At 46.1% G+C, this 20,383-nt stretch overlaps 1 long non-coding RNA gene across 1 annotated transcript; it reads left to right on the plus strand.

Moving 5' to 3' along the window:
• Positions 1 to 8,475: 8,475 nt before the first annotated feature.
• LOC136791720 (uncharacterized) lies at positions 8,476 to 19,116 on the plus strand. Its single transcript, XR_010834282.1, has 3 exons — positions 8,476 to 9,411; positions 17,898 to 17,999; positions 18,913 to 19,116. It is a non-coding gene; the product is annotated as an uncharacterized lncRNA (long non-coding RNA).
• The last annotated feature ends 1,267 nt before the right edge of the window (positions 19,117 to 20,383 follow it).

A 20,383-nucleotide genomic window follows, 5' to 3' on the forward strand; every position in this document is an offset into this window, starting at 1 on the left:
TGGGTTGTCCGTGTTTCTGTCCCAGCTGGTGACTGTCTCGTGTTTCTGGTGCTGCTCTGTCTAGGACCTGGTACAGAATTTCATGTGCACTCTCATGGGCCACGGGGAGCCTGGCTCAGCTGTCTTTTATACATGCTTTTCCAAGAGCATGGCCAGTGGCTAGGATGAGAAATCAGCTGTGTTCTTGAAGCCAAAATACAGGAGGAAGTTGGCTGAGCCTCGCTGAGGGTGTTAGGAGGAGGAGATTTGCATGACTACTAGGGTGATGCTGGGTTCTGGCCGTAACCCCGTGGATTTACAGGCACTTCACATCAACGAAGACAGACAAGGCCTTGCTGTTAACAGCTTCCCTCTATGTAGGCCAACAGAGCAGCAGAGCGGCAGCAGAGGATTTGTCATCACGAGAGCCCGGCCTTCACGTGGCACACCTCTGCGCAGCGACTGCTGCCTCAGCCCCAGGAGAGGCCTTGCTCTGAGAGGAGTGAAGGCGAGTGACTCACGTCGCTGCTGGTGCTGCAGGAGGGAATGTACCACATCTGCGTGGCTAACCGGCCTGGGCTGCCGTGTGTGAAGTGCTTCTCCTGCCCTCAGCTCCTCAAACCGAAGGGCTTTGGGGTTAGGAGCTTGGTGCCAGCCCAGCTGAGCAAAGGGCAATTCTTCTTCATACACGGGGCTGGGTCATTGTCGTTCAAGGGTCAGGGGAGAGGGGAGTAAGTGTGTGATGTGAGGGGGTGTGCACAGGAAATGGGGCTCTGTGGGGGGAGAAAAACAAGTCCCGCGCTGAGCTATGAGGAAGAAACGCTAATTAGGCAAGGAGGAGGAACCTGCCAAGCTGCAATCCTGACCAAACAATCAAATAAGAGTATAATATAGCTTCGTAATGCAGAGTAAACACAGTGTAGAGGATGCTTCTGAATTAATTCCAGTTTGAAACAGTGATCATTTAAAAACATCCGGCACCCTAATTTTAAACTGCATGTCACAGGCTCCATCACAGCCTGTGGTAAATCGTCCCAGTTGTTGATCTACCTGTGTTGTTCAAAACTGCACCCAGTTTTTAATCTGAGTAGGTTACGTTCCAGCCTCCAGTCCTTGGACCTTGCTGGATCTTCGTCTGGCAGCTGAAGGGCTCACCAGCAATAGGTGTGCCTCATGTTTTGGGACTTACAAGCCCCGTATGTGTGCAAAGCTGGAGTGGGGATGCTAAATGCTTCTCATTGTCCATGGTGGAGCATAGTGGGGGGTCTGAACTGCAGTAAAGGAGGCTCAATTTGGGTATGAGGAGAAATTTGTAGTGGTTACAGGTGCAGCATTGGTGTAGTTCTGCTGGGGAGCCGTGCAGATTTCATCAGTGGAAGTTTTCTCAAGTATCTGCCAGGGATGACATAGCATAGATCAGGGAAATTCACTAATATAAGAAGATCTTGTGAGTTGTTTCCAGCCCAAATTTCCTGTGATTCTCAGTTTCTAGCAGGGAAATGGTCTGGGCTCCTGAAGCCTTCTCTGTACACTTTGTGTTCTGAGCCTCAGTCCCCACGAAGGTCACAACATACTCTTGGTCCAGAGGAAGAAAAAAAGAGAAGAGACTTTCACACAATTCCTGGGACAGTGCAGAGAGGCAACAGCATGGGGGGCAGACCAGGAAAAGGTCTTGTAGTTGCCCAGATGGGAATTACGTGGTCAGTTCTGTGGCAGTCTCCTGGCAGATCCTGCAGCCGTGATGTTTGATGTGACAAGGCTAAACACCTGCCATGTTGTACCTTCCTGCCACTTCGGCAGCCCTTAACCTACACAGCACTACTTTGCTGTGAGGAGGCAGTGGATGCTATGTTTTTGCCATCTCTCTCTCTCTTTTTTCCCCTCTTCCTGTGTTATTTCTGTGGAATTTTATATTTTAGCAGTTCATATTCCTAAAAATATTTCTGCTCAAAGCCTCGCTAGAAGGTACATTGCACTGGTACACGTTTGTGAAGGCTGGATTGTGTTGATCAGGTTTGTGGACAAGCATCCTTCCTGCAGATTAAATGAGAGCCAGTGCTGCTGAGTGGAGTAACAAGAGGTAAAGCAGGTATAAGTGATAAAAGGAGGAAGCCCAGAGTTATTTTGCTTTGCTGTGATCACTTTAATCAGCAGTTTTCAGGAACAAGTTGTATTTTTCTTCAGTGCACGTTACCAGTGTTGTAAATCATCATTCCTCTGGGATCAGAAGGGCTGAGGTTATTTTCTTGTGGGAACCAGAGTGAAGAGATAGACTTGCATGTTTCCTTTATAAAATTAATCGGAATCAAAAGCCTTCCTCTGTAAATTCTCCACCTCTTGAGGGAAAGCCTGAAATCCAGATCTGGATTTTACACTTGCATCCCTCTCTGACAACACCGATCCTAACCTTCCAGATCTGGGAAGAAAATATGGAGCCTAACTCTATCATTTAGGCTACCTGTTTTGCACGTGCACTTTCATTTAAGACCATCTTAACAGTTTCTCTTACTGAATACATTAGGGTAGTCTCATTATAACATAATTATTTTGCTGAAACACATGCATCTTGTTGCCTCATTTCAGAGCTTCCCGAGGAAAAGCACTAATACAGTTTCATTATCATCGTGGTGACAACTGTTTTCCCATCCAACTTTGAATTTACTTTCATTCTTTGGGAACAGGGCAACTGCTGGAGCCCCTCTCCCTTTTTCAAAGATGACATCCTGCAGTTAGGAAGTATTAACAAGGCACTGGGGTAACAGAACAGCTGCACAAAAGGCACACAATCAAATATAATGAATTGTTGGTGAAAAGATCAGCCAATTAATGCTTTCAGCTGCTGCAGCTCAAAAAAAAAAGACATATTTCTTCCCCCAAAGGTAGATCGAGCACTGTTATGAATTCCTAAAAGCCTCTTTAGAGAATTTAAATGCACCATCCAGCTTGAAGCTGTGGACTCACGTAGCATTCCAGCAATAATATTTTCCCAGGGATGAACTGTTCCTGAACAGAACAGCCACTGAAGTGCATTTCATATGGGAGGGATTTCAAGTTAGCAGGAGCTTATAGTTATATAAGTAAGGTAAGTATAATCTATCGGAAAGCGAAGTGTTTTGCCAAGAAGCTTGAAAAAATCCTGTGAAGATGTTTTCAAATTTTGAGTACAAACCCAGTATTTTTCACTTGCCTTTATTATCTAGTTAGAGGTGCAGCGTGAAGGAAGAGTAAGACCTCAAAGGAAGTAGGTTGTATTTTTTTTTGTTTGTTTGGCTCAAAGGAGAAATATTACCATATTTTTTTCATTCGTTTAAAAAAATAAAACCAACACTTTTGACTGAAATGGTCTTCTGAGCAAAATCTTGTTTCACTTAGCTCCGTGTACATGCTCAGTGTTTTGGGAAAGAATAGAGGCATGGTTTTCAAAATGAGCCATGATCTTGGATGTCTTTATGTTATAATATTCAGCTAGAGCTCCTTCAAATGGACCAAGGTTTCTTTGCTGTCCCCAGAAAGCCTACTTTTAGGATTTTTCATTTGATTATAAGATATTTTACTAGAAAATACAATGAAGATTTGACTGTCATTCACTAATGATGAGGAAACAACAAAAATTTCCATTGTGCAATAAAATTGCAGTGGACTGAAATTGTGACCACCTCTGTGATTGCTGTGCCTGCAGCCTTCCTGCCAGAGGTGTGTGTTGGTGACAAACAGCTCACATAAATAGGGTGGGCCAGAGGAAAAGATGCAGGGACCTGGAAGTTGCCTCCTACTGGCAGCATGTTGCCAAGAAAGTAAGGGGGAACCTTTGAGCTAAAGCTCCTGGGCACTCAGGGACCTTCTGGGCAGGATGCCAAGGAGGGCAGGGAGCTGCAGGACTTTTTCTTTTGGGGAGCAAATGCCTTTTATGCAATCCTTTCAGACTCCCTCTTGGCTTCAGTGCTCTCCCCATCACAGTGAGGCTGATTATTTGTGCTAATGTCCTCACCTCTGGTGAACAATATTGCCGCTATATTTAATATGAGTGAGGGTTATTACAGTATTATCTGGAAGAAGCCATGCCCATTATAGGTTGCTGTGTATTTCAAAGCTAGTTTTAATTAAAACTGCCAATAACTTTTGAGGTCTTCTGGAGTGGAAGTAGAGGACCAAGGTGCTCAGGTGGTTTCACTTGATTGTTCAACTAATTATTAGAAGGGAGGAACTGGGTTCACTGGCAGCTAAGCCCTGCAGTTCCTATGCTGGCTGTGAGTCCATCAGAGCCTGGCCAGGCTGGGCTTCCCAACATATGGGTATTTTTGGGACCAGGATATTATTGTCCGCAGAAGATGTTCACCCTCCCTCCACTTCCACATCCTCAGCTTGATTTATTATGAGACAAAAACGTCTGTGTTTGGTCAAACACCCTGAGAACCAGAAAAAGGATCTGGCTTTTCAGCAGTTGCTCACTCTGGATTAAACACAGGGTTTTCCTTCTCTGAGCAGCACAGGATGTGTCCCCAGCTCCCTCCCTGAACACCCGTGTGGTGTGGGTGTGAAGGATGTGAGGGGGAGAGCCAAGCACGGCCCCAAGCTCCAGGAGATGAGGACATCACACCTCCTGCTCTGCCAGTGAGTGTGGCAACATGGGGTTGTGCCTCCCCTTACCTTCGGAGAATAGAAAAGAGCCTCACAAGTGCGATATTAAAAGACTGAAATGAACATGCAATTAGAGATCAGAGAAGCCTTCTTACAGGAAAGTGCTAATTAGTACAATCAGAAGTGCCTGCGTCTGTCTTTCCCTGGGAACATCAGAGTTCAAGCTTTTGATAGTCGCAGTGAACTTGGAAAATTCATTTTTACCCAGCACCCAATGGTTGGTATAAGCCATGTGTTTGATCTCACAATGGGTTTTCTCTATTCACCTTTGTCCTCCAGGCACCAGTACACTTAATATTGTAATCACTACCTGCAGGAGAAAATCACCCCAGATTTACTCTCGTGGGAGATTTAGTCTCGGATTTGCAGCCTGTCCCTTTTCTCAGGGTGTAGAGGCAGTCCTGCAGTATTGTATGATGTGAATAGGCTGGAACAACACCAAGTCATCCATCCCGTTGCTGCAATGATATGATTAGAGGCCTCTGTAAGCAGCCCTGTGTATACTTTGGCATTATTTTGATACCTAATCAGTTCACATTGAATCAGAATTAGCACCATAATACAAGGAAAAAGACAGCATATTTGTCTGGGAAAATACAGGCAGGCAATGATGGTATGTGTGAGTGATATTCCTTCTTAATGGTGCCATGTAACCATTTTTTCTTGGTCTGGAACTTCAGTCTTGTTTTCCTTAATAGCCAGTTCTTTCACTCTGTTCTCCTTCTTCAGCCTTAAAGTTATTTACAAGGTACTTCTAAAAGTGGGTGATTTAGGCTGCTCTAATGCTTGGTTTGTTTTTGTCTCATCAAATTGCCTGCTGACCTGCAAGCAACGGCCAAATCAGACTGAAATTAAAAAGGTGGTGGAATATGCCCCAGTCTCTCCTCAATCAATACCAGCCTAAATTACCGCAAACCTGGAGCCATGGTGCATGTAATACATCATTTTGTAACCCCATAAATTGCTTTTAGCCAGTCTCTTCTGATTTCTTTTTAATGGCCTTTCAGCTAAGATCAAGTGTAGCATCAGTTTCGCATCAGCTGTGTAGCCTACCCAGGGACTGCCTTGTGTTGGCACTGGGATGATCTCAGCCAAATTGTTGTGACTCCTCCATGCTAGTCATTTCTGAGCCGCCCCGAGATGCCTCCCTGTGGTGAATTGCACTCAAAAAGGCCACAGCTGCCTGCAAATCCTGCCCTTGTTTATCTCTTTTAAAATAGGAAGCAAGAGAGGTGGAGAGGGGATGGCTGCGGCCTCCAGTGAGCGCAGTGGGGTAGCAGGGCCCTGAGCAGGCCCTGAGCAGGGCCTTGCTCCTGGGCCATCCCTTTGCTTGCACGGGGCTGTGTGAGACGTGGAGAGCAGGGGCCGAGCCTGCCCTCCTCCTGAGGCGGCCCGGGGCTTGTGTGGGGATGGAAGGTCCTCATCATCTGCTCGCCGGTCTGCTCTGTTCCCAAAACCTGCTGCAAACGCGGCCCTGACCCGCCTTCAGAGCAGGCGGCTCCACAGCTCAGCCACAGCCACGGTGGGCACTGGGAGAGCGACTCGGTCCCCTCCACTGATCCTCCACGTAGGATGCCAACTCTTCTGTAAAATAAAATGTATTCTGCCCAGGCTAGTTTCATGGGGGTTATCAAGGGCCCACAGAATAAGAAATTGCATCGCCTTCACATTATGCAAGTCCCACTGTTGGAGGCCTTCCAGGCCATGGCTGGCTGGGAAGAGAAATCAGCTGGAGGCCCACTGCTCCCCCTGTCCAAACATTAATTGAAAAAAAAATATATTTTTTCCTGTAATTTAAGCGACATTTCTCTCAGACTTCTTAACCTGAGGGTTGGAGGTCAGATTTCCAAATCAGAAATATCAAACACCCCCTCCTTCCACCAAAACACATCCCCTTTAAAAAGTACTTAATTGGAAAAACGTGCCTGTTATCAGAGGATAGAAATGCAAATGTCCTATTTCAAGCTGGCATTTTAGAATGAAATTTTCCATTTTGGTTTGTTTCTAGTTTTCTCATGGGAAATGCCAACATTTTTCTACTGGAACCGAGGGCTCCTTTCAAATGACTTTAGTTAGGAAGAAAATTAATTTTCCTCTTGGGAAAGTCACAACATCAATCTCAAAGGAAAGAAAATGCTTCTGATGCTCCAGGAGAAAGCACTGTGTTTTCCCTTGCGTGCCAATTCCCCCTTTACTGCTCAGCCCCTGAACCAGCTGCTCATGTCCTTGCACATAAAATAAAGGTGCACAGGGCAGCGGGTAGTTCTGGGGACACACTTGGGAGCTGTGGCAGAGCAGCCCTGGGTAGCTCTTTGCCCTCTTCACCACCATCTCCAGCCACTTGTGGTTACACCTGGACACCCACGGATGTCCCAGAAATGAACTTTTGCTAACGACCATGTTGTGAATGGGTATTTCATTGTGGAGAGCCATGAACATACTGTACATCAGCTGCGTGAACCAACACTGGGCTATGGGACTGAGAACTGAGGCACTGGAGACACCCAGCCCTTGATGCTGCTCTGAATCGATGAACCCACTAAGGTGCTCTTCTCTTAGGGCCAGATGCTGCTGCCCTGACCCCGTGGAATAGCATTTGCTCCATAAAGAGCAGCCTGAACATCAGCAGGACTGTCTGGGGAATAACTGCTCTCCCGGTCTTTATTTTAAAGAGAAAATCAGATGGCACCACAGGGCATGCCAAAAGCTCGGAAAGCAGCACGGCAGCTTGCTGGGGCTGCAGGGAAGCATCCCACAGGGTTCCTGGGATGGGGCCAGGGGTCTGGGTAGGGTGTACCCGCTCTGGATGCTAAATGAGAGAGCTGCCTAAACGCTTTGTGGCTCCACAGACTCTCAACAGGGAGCCTTAAAGCTCCTCAGATCTTCTGTAATGAAATAACGTGCACATCCAGCTGCAAAACCTGTGCTGTAGGTAGGCAATCCCTAATTATGTGAGATTGCAGGATTCTAAACTTTCTGTTAATAATAAAAAAAAACCCCTCTTAATTAATAGAGTCTGTAATAGCGACACTGGCATAACAGACCAAAATTTGACAAGAGGAATTACCTCAGCAGAAACGTAATAATGAACTTTTGTGCAGATCACAATACTGATAGGCATAATGTACTGCATCTGGTTTCAATTTGCTTTTTTGACCTTTTGTTGAAAATGAATTTTAATAGGCAATTGACTTAAATAATTGGTATGTGTTCAAATCAATCCTGGAACGTGATGGCTAAGTGGTTAAAATAATTGAGGTGTATGAAAGGGTTTTTAAAGATTTTTAGCTTCATATCAGAATGATGGTGTTATAGAGCTCAGCTCCATGGCTGCAATATGACTAAAGCACTGTTTGTCCATCCCTTGGGCACTACTACTATTTTACCTCCCATAGCCTTCCCAGCAGTGTTGCAGGGTGGGTGTTTCTCCCGACCACACAAAACTTGCCCCAAGGTGTGCTCCTGACCCTGTGCAGGGATAATGGAGACGAGGAGGATGGATTCATTTATAAAGTATGGATAAGAGCGGGGGACACCTCATTGCGCCCCAGTAGTGTGTATGGACGTGTATATAATGCTGGATATTACTAAGAACCTATTCTCTCTTCTGATATTAATGCAAACAGATTTAACCCTAGGAGCAGCAAAGTTTTCTCTTCAGCAGCATAAGCAGATACAACTCAGTGACACATTGCTGCTGAATTGCAGAAAGACATGGCTGCTCTTATTACATCTGTACACGTCTTATTTTTTAATGGAAAAAGTGTGCTTTGCTGCTGACTCTGCCTTGAATATCTTTTTTTTTTTTTTAATCACATAGAGATGTTTGTTTCTTTGTCCAGAAAAAAAAAAAAAAAAGAAAAAAGCCACCAAAAGCCTTTCCATTTGGACTCTGTCATCTCTTCCTCTAGGCTGGCCTCTCTTCTCTCTGCCATGAAGGAACACAAATGATTTGCCTTGAATGTCACATGTTTCCTACCTGGGAAGCGCATGCAGGAGGTGAAATCCAGCCAGGGAATAGCATTCTGCAGGGAGAAAAAGCAATGTGGTTGAAAACAGACTTAAAACTCCCCCAGAGCTCAGTGACAGCTTTTCCACAAGAGAGAGAGAGAGAGAGAGAGAGAGAGAGAAAGGGCCTTTTTTCTTCTATTTAAGAAGAAAAATATATGTAAAAAACAGATGTTTTGCAAAACCACCCACCTTGCTTTGTCAAAAATTCATGTTTTTGTTAGAGAAAATTTTTCAGTGGAAAGGGACCCAAAGTTCATCTTATTTCCCACAGTCAATTGCCTGCATAGAGAGCTGGCTAGCCCGAGACCCAGCATCTTTAGTTGAACACCTCGCTGTTTGCCACCTCTGGGAGTCTGAATTAAAGATCTTTAACTCCTTGGGAATTACAGTACGTTGTTGTACACATCAGTTATTACCAACCCATCCTATCTGCAGCAAGGTCTGTTCTCCTTTTCATGCAGCTCAGAGGAGCTGGGATAAGAGCTACATTTTATGAAAGCACCTGAGCTGTCAGGCTGACCAAAGCTGCAAAGCACAGAGATCAAGGTCTGCTTGTGGAACCCCTGTAGGAGTCTGGGGTAGGACCTTCCAGGTGCTGATGAGGAGCTTTTTGGGGTGCATTGAATCCAGACCACCTGAAAATCATTTAGGGCCATGAGTTTATAAAAGGCTCTTCCCCAACCCAAAATGATGCTGGGTAAGTCTGTTGGGCTGCAGGGTGAAGAGCTTCTGCAGAGGAGAGGATGACTGGGGGAAGAGGAGTTGCTTAGGGTATGGATTAAGGTCAGTGGGGTACATGCTCTGCTTTTTCTTGGAACAGCAGCTTTGCTTTGGGGTTCAGTCTCTCACTGTGGGATGCTGAGGAGCAGGAAAGGGCTTGTATTTTGGCAAATCAGGTAAGAAAACAAAGCTACTGAAGTATGCTGTAGCAACCTGCTCCTTCAGGGAGCTCATTTGGCTGCAAACTCTTGCAGTTCAGGCAGCTTTCAGTAGAGCTGCTCCAGCTGATGCCAGAGAAGCCCACTGTTGACTTGGGTTTGCAATAAACACCCAGGAGGCACTTAAAGATGTGAAATGCAATTCTGGCTCCACTAGTAGGTGGCAATGTACTTTGTGTCCTGGCACAACTTCTCTTCTGATATGTGTTTGCCCTAGGGAAAGAGGAGGCTGAGCTGGTTGAGCTGCCCTGCTCCTTAGGGTGAGCAGAAAGGGAAGGGCAATGGTCTTTGGTTGTTGTGCTCCAAACAATGCCTGCTCCTTTTCTTTTGCTGGCTGCAGAGAGATGACACTGAAACGTATGAGAATGTGTTTTAACTGATCAGGAAAGCTTAAAAAAAAAGTAGCAACCACCTTACATCTTGCGCTGTTGGTTAAGACTAGGCAATAAAGCCACTCCAAGACCTCCTGGTGGATCCGAGGGCAGGTCAGATGGAGTGCCTGGTGAGGCTGGCTGTCCTGGTACAGGGGTGGCCGAGGGGAGGGCCAGGGTGTTGCTGGGGACCACAGGCTCTTCAGTGAGTGATGCTGATGTGCTCAAGATCAGCATGGAGAAACCCTGTGCTCCCCCAGTGCATCTCTGGTGAGGAGTGGAGCCTTCCTGGCCAAGGAGGCATCTTGCAGTGCTTCGCTCCCTTGCAGACCAGCGTCATTCAAGCATGGTTTTGCTGCGTTGTGTTCAGCTAAATTTAAGATCTATTTAGGAAGAGTTGCCACTATTTTTAGCCCAGCTCAGTTCCTCAGTCTGCTTTTCTGTGCAGCTGCACATGCAGCTGTACCAGGGCGATGGAGGGAGTAGCACAGGGCTGAGGACCAGAGATGGACCAGGAGGGTATTCCTGTGCCTAATTCACCCCTGGGTGGGGGCTCTGAGCTCCCTGGGGGTTTGAAGCGGGTGCAAATGATAAGAAACTTGGGCTCTGTGGCTGGTGTAGCCCTGGGAAGAAGGTAACTGCTGTGGTCGTGCTCTGCCATGCCTGGCACCAGCATCTTGGCTCAGCTCAGGCTGGGTCAGGCTTGGTCCCACCTGGGAAACCAGTGCTTTGAGTGCAGGCTGGTGCCATGGTGCTCTCATCCAGCTCCCCTGCAAGGAGGTGTAAATCCTGATCACAGCTCCTGTCTTGGCTGAATGTGTAGCAACCTGAGTTTGGGTGACGTCTGGCTCCAAACATGATTTCCTTCTTTTCACCTGCTCCCAGTTTCAGAGCTGCACTCCCAGCAGTAGATTGAGCAATGACATCAACATCCTTGCCTGTATTTTAGCAAATACTTCATGCTTTTAAGACTTTTTGCCTTATTAAACCAGGCAGGCAGGAGCTGAAGGGCTAGTGAGGAGAAACCTGTTTTGTACACTTTTTTTAAAGTTGCAAATTCCATAGGTTAGAAAACATTTTTTGCTATATTTGCTCTCAGAATGGAGTGGCTGCCAGCTCAAATATTTTTGTGGTGCTTCTGTAAATAAGGCTCACAGGTAAGACTGATACAGCAATCTATCATTGTGCCAAGTGGCTGCTCCACTCTGTGCCTGCGATTTGATCCTGGTGCTGAGTAACTTCTCTAATGTATAGGGTGAATAGTCACAGCTTTTTTTCTCCAGGGTATCCCTTCTCTAGAAAGGTAACCCAAATCTTTCAATCAAAGCATGTTTCCGCTTAATTACTGCACGCCACAAGCCTTTCAGTGGCCACGTTTCCCAGATGTTACAAAGATGGCAGTGGGCAGCAGGTGGATCTGATGCTGATAGAAAGGCACACAGGAAACAAATTTACCCTTTTCTCTTTAAGTGGACATCCTCAGCGGCGTATCCGTCATAGCACTGCTTAGATAATCTGTCTTCTACAGTCTGAAATCTGTTAGGGTTTGAGGGTGATGGGGTGGAAAAAATGTCTTGGCACTGTTGAGCAGGCTGGGAGACCTCATCCTGGGGTGGCATTGGCAGCGTGGGGGAGCCAGATCCTGTGAGCGTCAGAAAGCAGCCACTGCACTTATACACACACGTCCTGGAGCTCAGGTGAGTGTTGGCCACCTACTGAGAGCTGCAGCTTTTGGGCCTTTTGCATTTCTCCTGGCAGAATTGGTTGAACTGCTGTGTCGAGGTAATTTTTATAAAACGCTTTCTGCAGCTATACATTATGTACTCAAACAGTTCCCCAGCGCTCAAGCAGTGCCTGGAGGAACAGTGCCTTCTGGAGACATCATTTCATTCCAATGTCTTCTGGAAAGTTCATTGCTGCCTTGACAAAATTCAGTTTTTATTAAAAATGATTAATGTCTAGAAATTTAATCAATGCGTATTCACGCAGCAGCTTTACTATAATAGTTTGATTTTAAACAGCTTGTGTCCTGATGCGTGAGGTGCATTATATTATTTGACAGCGGTGACATTTATATTTGTAATTACTAAACGGTGACAATCCATTGGAAAGCCTGCCCCACTTGAGGGAGCAAAATGGATGTGAATGCGTGGCACCAAGAAGCACAAAAGTCACAACACATCAGTGGATCCTGAGATTAAAAAGCAGGGAGTGACATTCTCCTACCAACAAAAGCACATGCGCGTTCCCAAATAAGTTGCTGAGTTCTAATTATTTCTTTTGTATTTGTGAAATATTCTCCTCCTGCTTGTTGCCTGACACCGTTACCTCTTTCCTAACATGGGAAGACCCTGAAAGCAGAAAATTTAGTACGCAGGAGTCATGGGCCTCTTGGGGTTTGATTACTGAATGCTGAAAAATTGGGTGAGTCGAGCTGGGATAGAGATCCCAAATTTGATATAAATCTTGATGAATTGGTCAGGGAAGATGTTTGGAGCTGCAGTTTTTAAAGCGTCGAGATGTAGGATAAACTTATCAGCTGGTGCAAGCTATTTTGGAAGCAGCTTTAGACTATTAACACTTTGCAGATACAATCCCTTCCCTGCAAGAGGAAGCTCAGTATTTATCCAAGTGCCTGAAAAACTAGGGTAGTAGGGAAAGGAGATATCCCCGGGCCTGCTGGTAATTAATAGGACTTATCTCCTAGTTAAGAAAGAGCTGTGAGATGAGAATTGCTACCCAGATTGTGCAGATATAATAACCACACGGAGCTTTAAATGAAATTCATAACTTGGATGGCTTACATCATCTGCTGGGGTGCCCGATGACACCGGGCTGAGTTTGTCCTTGATATGTCTCCTTTTTTCATCTGTAAGATCTCTTAGGGCACTTTCCATATTCCTTTTGGGGCTCTGGCCTGTCCACGCTGCAACCAATGGGAGGAAAAGACCTTGTGGGATGTGCTCAACAAGCAGAAAGCCCCTGCAGAACTGCTCCTGTACAAAACCTATTTCCTTTCCCTTTGGCCCTCCAGCAGCCCCTGAGGTGGTGCCCAGCTGTGGGGTTGTGCGCCCCTTACCCCAAAGCCGGGTGCTCACAGGAATGGGGTTTGCCAGATGTGCAGCAGTGTCTGGGCCAGGCTCTTCCATGTCAGACATTAATTATTAGGGCAAGACACAAGGGCTGGTGTTATCTTCATGTCACTGTGGGGTCTGACAAGGTGGTCTTCAGAGCTGGTGGGAGACAGCTGTGAGAAATAGGGGCATGGACAGGCTGTCTGGTGGCTGCAGCAAGCCCAGGGTTTACAGATCGAAGGTGTCTGGGATGCTGAGGTCCTACTCAGACAACAGAGCACTGGGACTAGGGATTAGTGAGCCCCCAGACGCTGGGACTCAGGCACAGTTAGGTCAGAGGCTTTATTCTTAATTAAATCTTTCATTACAATAATCCAGCAATGGCAAAAGTAGCACAAGGCTTATGATATCCTGCTTAGTTTAAATAAAAATGCCATCAAAAATAAGTGACCGATTTGTTATCCTGCCTTGGGTTCTTCAGAAGATAGCAGATGCCATCTTTTAGATGAGACCGAAGTTTTCCTCCCCAAGTGTTTTCCTAGTTTTTTAATCAAACTTTGCTTTCAGGAATGATCTATAAACTCTACCAGTATTTATGTAAAAAGAGGTTCATAATTCAAAATGAAGAAATGAAATATTTAGGTAAGATTAATCCTGAAGACATCAGTGCTTCAGCTGTGCAATCACTCATCTTATGTCATGGGCATATTTGTTTGGCTACGAACTTTTCTTTTGAAAAGTCTCGTTCCAGGGCAGCTTAAAATATTAAAGCAGGTGCAATGGGAACAAGTTTTGGATAGAAAAGGATAACAGTAGGGGGATGGAAGCTGATAGCCTTTAATCCAAAGGTAAACTGCCATAATCTGGCACAGGAACAAAAATAATTAAAATTGCCCTGTTTTGAGAGCAGTCTCTGACCATATGTGCCTACTCTGTGCGGTTCTACGGGTTGCTGTCTGAGATGTCCCTGGGGAGGCGGCAGGATGCTGCAGTCACATCGCCCCTGCCTGGGGGAGATGCTCTGGTGGTTCCTTTCATCCTGGGGTAGACTAAAGCTGCTGGGGCTAGAACTGTCTAAAGGGCCCTTTTGCTGCAAAGAAAGCACTGATCTGGGGGCAGTGTGGTGGAAGGAAATACAAGTACTTGCTGTATGACCCCAGAGACGGGTGTCCTGACTTAGAGCTAAATGTCCCATGGCTGCATATGCCTCAGGACCAGTTATTTCAGAAGCTGCTCCAGGTGAAGTTCATCTTGACTTACCATTAAGGAAAACACTGGCTTTCTACTGCCTGTGGTCCCCCCGAAGCTGAAAACCCTAACTACAACACAGCTGCTTCTGGTGCAAGTTGGGGAAAACCTACCTCAAAAACAGGGGTTGTGTGGTCTGCTTTTGATGCAGTGCTGCTGACCTGCTCCGTGCCTTCCCTTCATTGCCAGCTGGGTCCCTCCATCCCAAGGGTGGCCCTGTGCTCTTTGGGGCTGGGGCCACCACGGAGCCCTCCTTGCTGTGTGACTCCAGCAAAATGTTGCTGTGCGCTTCTGCCTGCGATGCTGTTGTGCCACAGTGAATTGCGGCCAGCTTCGTTAAATGAAATTGAATCTTGAATGTCCTGAGGCTGAGAGATATTTTGCTTACTTGTCTATAGTATTTCCAGACCTTAAGCCTGATTGCTGTTGTGGCAACCTTGAACTTTTGCTGTTTCTCATCTCGCAGCTAAAATGATTCAGTCTGGCAGGAGGCTGGTGAGGCACCGAGCTGCTTACGAATGCATAGCTTGTATCAATAAGGAAAATTAAATAATTCCTCAAAACCACACAACATGTCAGTTTTGCCACAACGTAGTCAGCTGTTCACTTTTTTTGTTGACTTTTTGTAGCTGAAGTTTTCTTAAGATGCATTGTGGAAGTGATACCCTGCCCCATTTGGGGGTTATGGTGACACATGGGCTGAGCAGGGAGGCTGGCAAGGATTAGTCCTAGTGAGAGGTCCTGTGAGTCCTGCTGGGAGGCTGATAAGGAGTAGAAAAGATTCACTGAGAAACCTGGTGTGAAACCCGTGTGTCAGGCAGGTGGAGCCACACGGATCTCCAAGGTGTTGATTCCCACCTTGGGGCAATCATAACTCAAGACAGGGCTTCAAAAGAGTAGGGACATGGGGCTCACAGGGATCAGCTGCAGCACTGAGCTCAGACACTGTTCAATAAATCTCTGCTCCAGAAGATGCGCAGAGCATCCATCATGTCCCTACAGGCTTGGGGAGTAAAGTACAGAAGGTCTTGGTCATGCCAGCTCTAGCATGAGCTGTCCTGTCTGCGTGGGTCAGCTGTGCTGCTTGGAAGTCTGTGAGCTTCTCAGGAATCAACTTTTGCATTTGAGCAGGGGAGAGGACCAAAACATTTGTCTTTGTGCTATTGATCGCTTGCCATGGTCCTGCGGTGAGTTGGAGAGGACTGGGAATACAACAGTAACATCAGACGCCCCGTTTCTTCTTCAGACAGGAAACGCGTGCTCAAGATTGTGACATGGGAATGTTCCCCTTGTTTGTAGTCTGGCTAATGCTAGTGAGGACTAGGAGAAACAAACAAAACAAAAACAAGCAGAGAGAACAGGAAGCCTGGCAAGTGCTTGTTACACAGCTCAGCCCTTTTCCGGGCACTCGGGCTGAGGAAGCTGGGTAGATCCCGAGGATGCTGGCTTCCCTCACCTGAACACCCTGCAGTGCTCGTGCAGTTGCCTGTGGTCTATGGGAACTCCTCTAAATGCAGGTAGGATTAATTGTGACTGTTTCAGTTTGATTTGCCTTTATTCTGTGATTGCTACTGCCACAGCAAATGTGAGCTTTGTGACTTGGATTTACACAGTCTGGAGAGATTTGCATCATGGCAAAGTTGCTCTGCTCCAGCCAGGCACGCCTGGGGGTTCCTGCACCTTCTGTGTACCCACTGCTACCTGCTCAGGTGTGTGGAGCTGAGCCAGGGCATGGGAAATTCAAGACATCTGTCCCAGGGCCTTCTCAGGTTTTAGCCTTTGGGATTACGGCAGCTGAAGCACCCTAAATTTCCTCTTCCTGCCTTGTGTTGCATGCTCTCCTCTCCTCAGCGTTGTGGTGCCACCTCCTGCTTCCCCAGAGGCCTGGATGTGAGGTCTGGTGAGGGGTGTAAATAGCCGGGCTTTGCTGTATTCAGAGCAACCGAGAAGGAAAGCAGAGGCCCTGTAAAATAGCAAAGCTGTTACTGCTGTTGGGATCCATCAGGGCGACCTGTGGTGATGGAGCTGCTGGATGATGGTGATGAAGCTGTTTGAGGGTGGCTGGATGGTTTTGTGCCCACTCAAACAGTGAAGTTGCTCAAAGCATGAAAGCAAATGAGCTCTCAGGTGCTGTGCTTCTGATTTATCATTAGCAAAGAGCATCCCGGTGTCAGTCCCACAGGGGAGGTGGCTGAGACCAGTCAGCCGTATTTACAGCCTGTGCCGCTCTGCAGCGAGCCTGACCTCTGCTCTGTAGCAAAACCTTCTTGTGATTCAGGGTTGTACTGGAGCGGAGATAAATTAAAGGCCTGAGGGTTTTATCAGACTAAGTATGAATGATAAAATTGTGCTGGCATTCCTGCAGTCTTATAATTTAACATAAGGTTCATTTAGTTTGATCATGCCCCTAAATTTTTAATTTTTCACTGTTAGATTTACTTCCCTCCTTCCTTTTCTGAGAAACTTGTGACTGTTTCATGGAGATATTCTGACAAATATGAACAGCTTTGCGGATGTTACTGGGGCTCTTGGTACCCACAGAAATTGCTGTCTGGGGTCAGGGATAAAGCAAAGGAGCTGAAGGCTTGTGAGCATCTTGGCTTGGGAAGGAACCCCAGCCCTGCTCAGGGGCTGCTGCTGGGATATGCTCAGACCACCTCATGGGGAAAGGTGGGCATCAGTGGGATGGTGAGATGTCGATGTCATTGAAGCAGGAGCAAATTAGGTGCGGAGCAGGCAGCTACTGGCTGAGCCTGTGCATTACTGACTCTCAAGATCTGTCCCTCTCCTCCCATAGGAAAGCTCTTCCAGCTTGCTTCCTCTAAGGCTTAAACACTTAACTGACCGAAGAGTTTACTCCAGAAATCATACACAAAATTCCCCTTGTGCCTAAAGATTCTGTCTTATGTTGCCAGTGGAGACAGGGAACATTTCGGATCTTGGGACTCAATGCAAAACCAGGCAGGGTCTGATGTTACTCTCCCTGACCTAGTTATAGACAGCAGTTGTACCCCGGTCTTTCATTTGCAAACCCAAGTGAGATATTTTTAGTCTCCTGTTGAGAGATTAGCTAAACAGCCATGCATTTTTGTACCTGTTCTGTCTTGAATTCAGGATGCCTGGCCCTGTCCTGATTTTCAGGTTCCCTACTGCTGTCTGAGCAGTGACACTAATCTCCAGCTTCTCCTGGGCAGATCTTCTGTAACAATTACAGAAACTCATTAGCCTCTCTGGTGGCCCGTCACATCATCGGCTTGTTCTCCTATCAACAAATACACAAAGGTTGTTGTCTTCCTGGGGGCTATCTGCTGGACTCTCATCAAATATAATTCACAGGAAAGAATAATTTCTGTCTCCTCCTGTCCATGGTACTTTCCCTGAAATGGAGGCATACTGGTTTCAGGATCTTTGTAACTTACAGCCCCCGTATCTCTGAGAGGCATCTCTGCAGCTGAGAGGGTGAAGGTTATCAGGTTAAATTTGGTATTGTCCAACAATTCTGTTGGCTTAATAGCTAATCAAAGCAGCCATGTTAATGTTGGTGTCTGACTGCCCTGCATAGTAAGAAATGGATGGGTTAGTTTACAGATGATGCTTCTGTAGTGATGTTTTTTCACTCCCTCTGGGTTTTTCTACAGGCCTTGCAAGAGTCTGGAGGGGAGGCTGCTGTGGGGTTCCAGCATCCTTGCCTGGTTTGAAAAACAGCTGGTTAGCTGACAAGGGAATCTGACTGCATCAAGGTGGATCTGAGTTTTACTGCTGTTAACTACCCTTGGCTGTTTGGAAACTTATTATTATTTTTGTGAAGAAAAATCAGAAAGTGTCTCTTGCTAGGGTAGCGTGGTTGTAATTGTAGGGACCTGAGTGGAGCTGCCTGTGTGTGAGATCCAGTTTGCCCCTCTGCACTTCAAGCTGCCACAGCTTAAAGCTCTTTAAACACCGGCTATTGGTTCTCCAGTCAAGCCAAATGAAATGCAAATATGTTGTACGGTTACTGTTAGCCAGCTGTAGTAGCTAGTGATTTCTGAAGGGTCAGGTCAGGCTGTCTTGGGCACTTAAAAGTGGCCTCTCAGAACAAGCCACAGCTGGGCTTTCCTTGCTCTGGGTAAAGCAATGCACAGGGCATCATCTCTAATCATCAGGTCAGTTCCTGCGAAAGAAAATCTGATCAAACCCTTAATTTATCCTCAATTGATTAGATAGCAACCGCATGTTGAGAAGACACTTACAAAGACCACTTCAACCTTAATAAATCCCAGAGCAAAAGACAGCTCTTAATTTTCCAGTTGGCTACGTAGAATTTGTTAAAGCCATATTCTGTGGAAATTGGTTCGCCCTAGAGAGCTTCCAGTCAATCACGTCGTGCCTTAACAAAAGGCCTCAGTAGAGCAGCAGATGAGCACTGAGGTCCTGAATGGTTAAGCATGGTAGGTAGCTTAAAAATTACTTATTAAAGGAATTATTAATGCCTGTGTGAGTGATACAGCTGCTCTAGAGCATTCAGTGGTCTCTGGAAAGGAGACCTTGGTACCACAACAGGAAATGCTAATTGATACAGCCAAGATGAATGTGCTTTGAATCTGCAAGTTTCTCTAACTTTCTAGGCTTATTCAGGAGTTTAAAATACATTTATTACTTTTTTTCCTCCACCAGCATCTTGCTACCCAAAGTGCAAATGGGGCTGTGTAAAGTGCCTGGTCCTCCCCACTCACGTGAAGACCTGCCAGCATCTGAGCCTGTTCACAACTTCCCAAAAGTCAATCCATGTGAGATGAAGCTGCTTGGGGCAAACCAAGGCTTTTTTTTTTTCCTAATTTCTGTTGGCTGTCATTCACAAATAAAGTCAATTTTCACTGACTTCAGCAGATTGCCTCATTCCTTAGTGGAGCAATTACCAGCAATGTGAACGTCCAAGTTCCTTGTGACTTTCTTTTGTGGATGTCTTGCTATAAGTCTGCTTTTTGCTGCTATCAGCTATGTTGTGACCCTTGCCAAGGCGAGTACCACATAGCGAGGCCAGGTGCTGTGGAAGAAGAGGGGTGCTTTATGCATAGGTACAATGCAGCCACCTTCCAGCTGCTGTTCTCGATCCCAGCGCCACGCAGGGCCGCAGTATTTGTAGAGCAATCCTTTCAATATTTGTTAAAGCTATCCATGGTATTGGGTAGGGCTTCCTTTTGTGTTGAAATAGTTACTGAATGTATGCACAGAGATGTTTCCAGTAGGATTACTGTATAAAGCAGAAAATAAACTGAAGAGCTGCCCAGCTTGAAAAACAGGATGGATTTTTCTTAAATACCTAAAGCATACGGGAATTAAGGCTATTCTTAGTGGAGAATTTTTTTCCTTGCAGGGGTCAGTTCTGGTCTTCAGGGTCATTTTTCGCTGATTTTGAGGAACATTTCGTCCTAACTTGTAACCACAAGCTTTCTGCTACATAAATTATGTGAAGTAATTATAATCTAGACTGTTTATTTCTGGGTGGACGTTATGGACTTTAGATACCGTAACTGCTGGGGGGAACATCTTTTAATCAACTGTAGCTTAACTTTGTTCCTGTTTAGGTCTAGGGCTCCTACCAGCCTCCTACTTTCCCATTCAATTTTGCTAAATCCAAGTGGAAAATTGAAGGTAGTGCACGTTCCTCCTCATCTGGTGATTGAAAAGATAAAGAGTGCAGGTGAGCACCTACGATAAGAAACTTAATCCCAAGAAAATCTTTAGGTGAACTGTGGCATGGCCTCGCTTCTGTCTTCAAAAGGTCTGTGGGGGAAAAATGATGGGATGGAGCCAGGACAGGGGAGCTCTGGCCAGGTCCTGGCCTGCCATCCTTCCCCATCATGAGCCGGGTGTTCTCAAAGGCAAGCTGGGAGCACCAGAGCAGCTCGCCTGTGCTGCAAGTATCACCGTAATGAGAGCGCTGATTGTCCTGGAGTTATGCATGGATATGAATTAAACTTTTTTCATTAAGAATAAATACATTTCTAGCTCTTGTTGTGAGAAACCTCGAGCTAAGTATAGCCTAAAGCACTTAAGCAGAAGGCAGATGAAAATAATGCAATGGGGGAAGCTTTTTAATAATGATTCTTAGGGCTTAATTCATGACTTTAAAGTTCTTGGGGTT

Source organism: Anser cygnoides, chromosome 11 (genome assembly GCF_040182565.1).
Source record: "Anser cygnoides isolate HZ-2024a breed goose chromosome 11, Taihu_goose_T2T_genome, whole genome shotgun sequence".
NCBI lineage: Eukaryota > Metazoa > Chordata > Aves > Anseriformes > Anatidae > Anser > Anser cygnoides.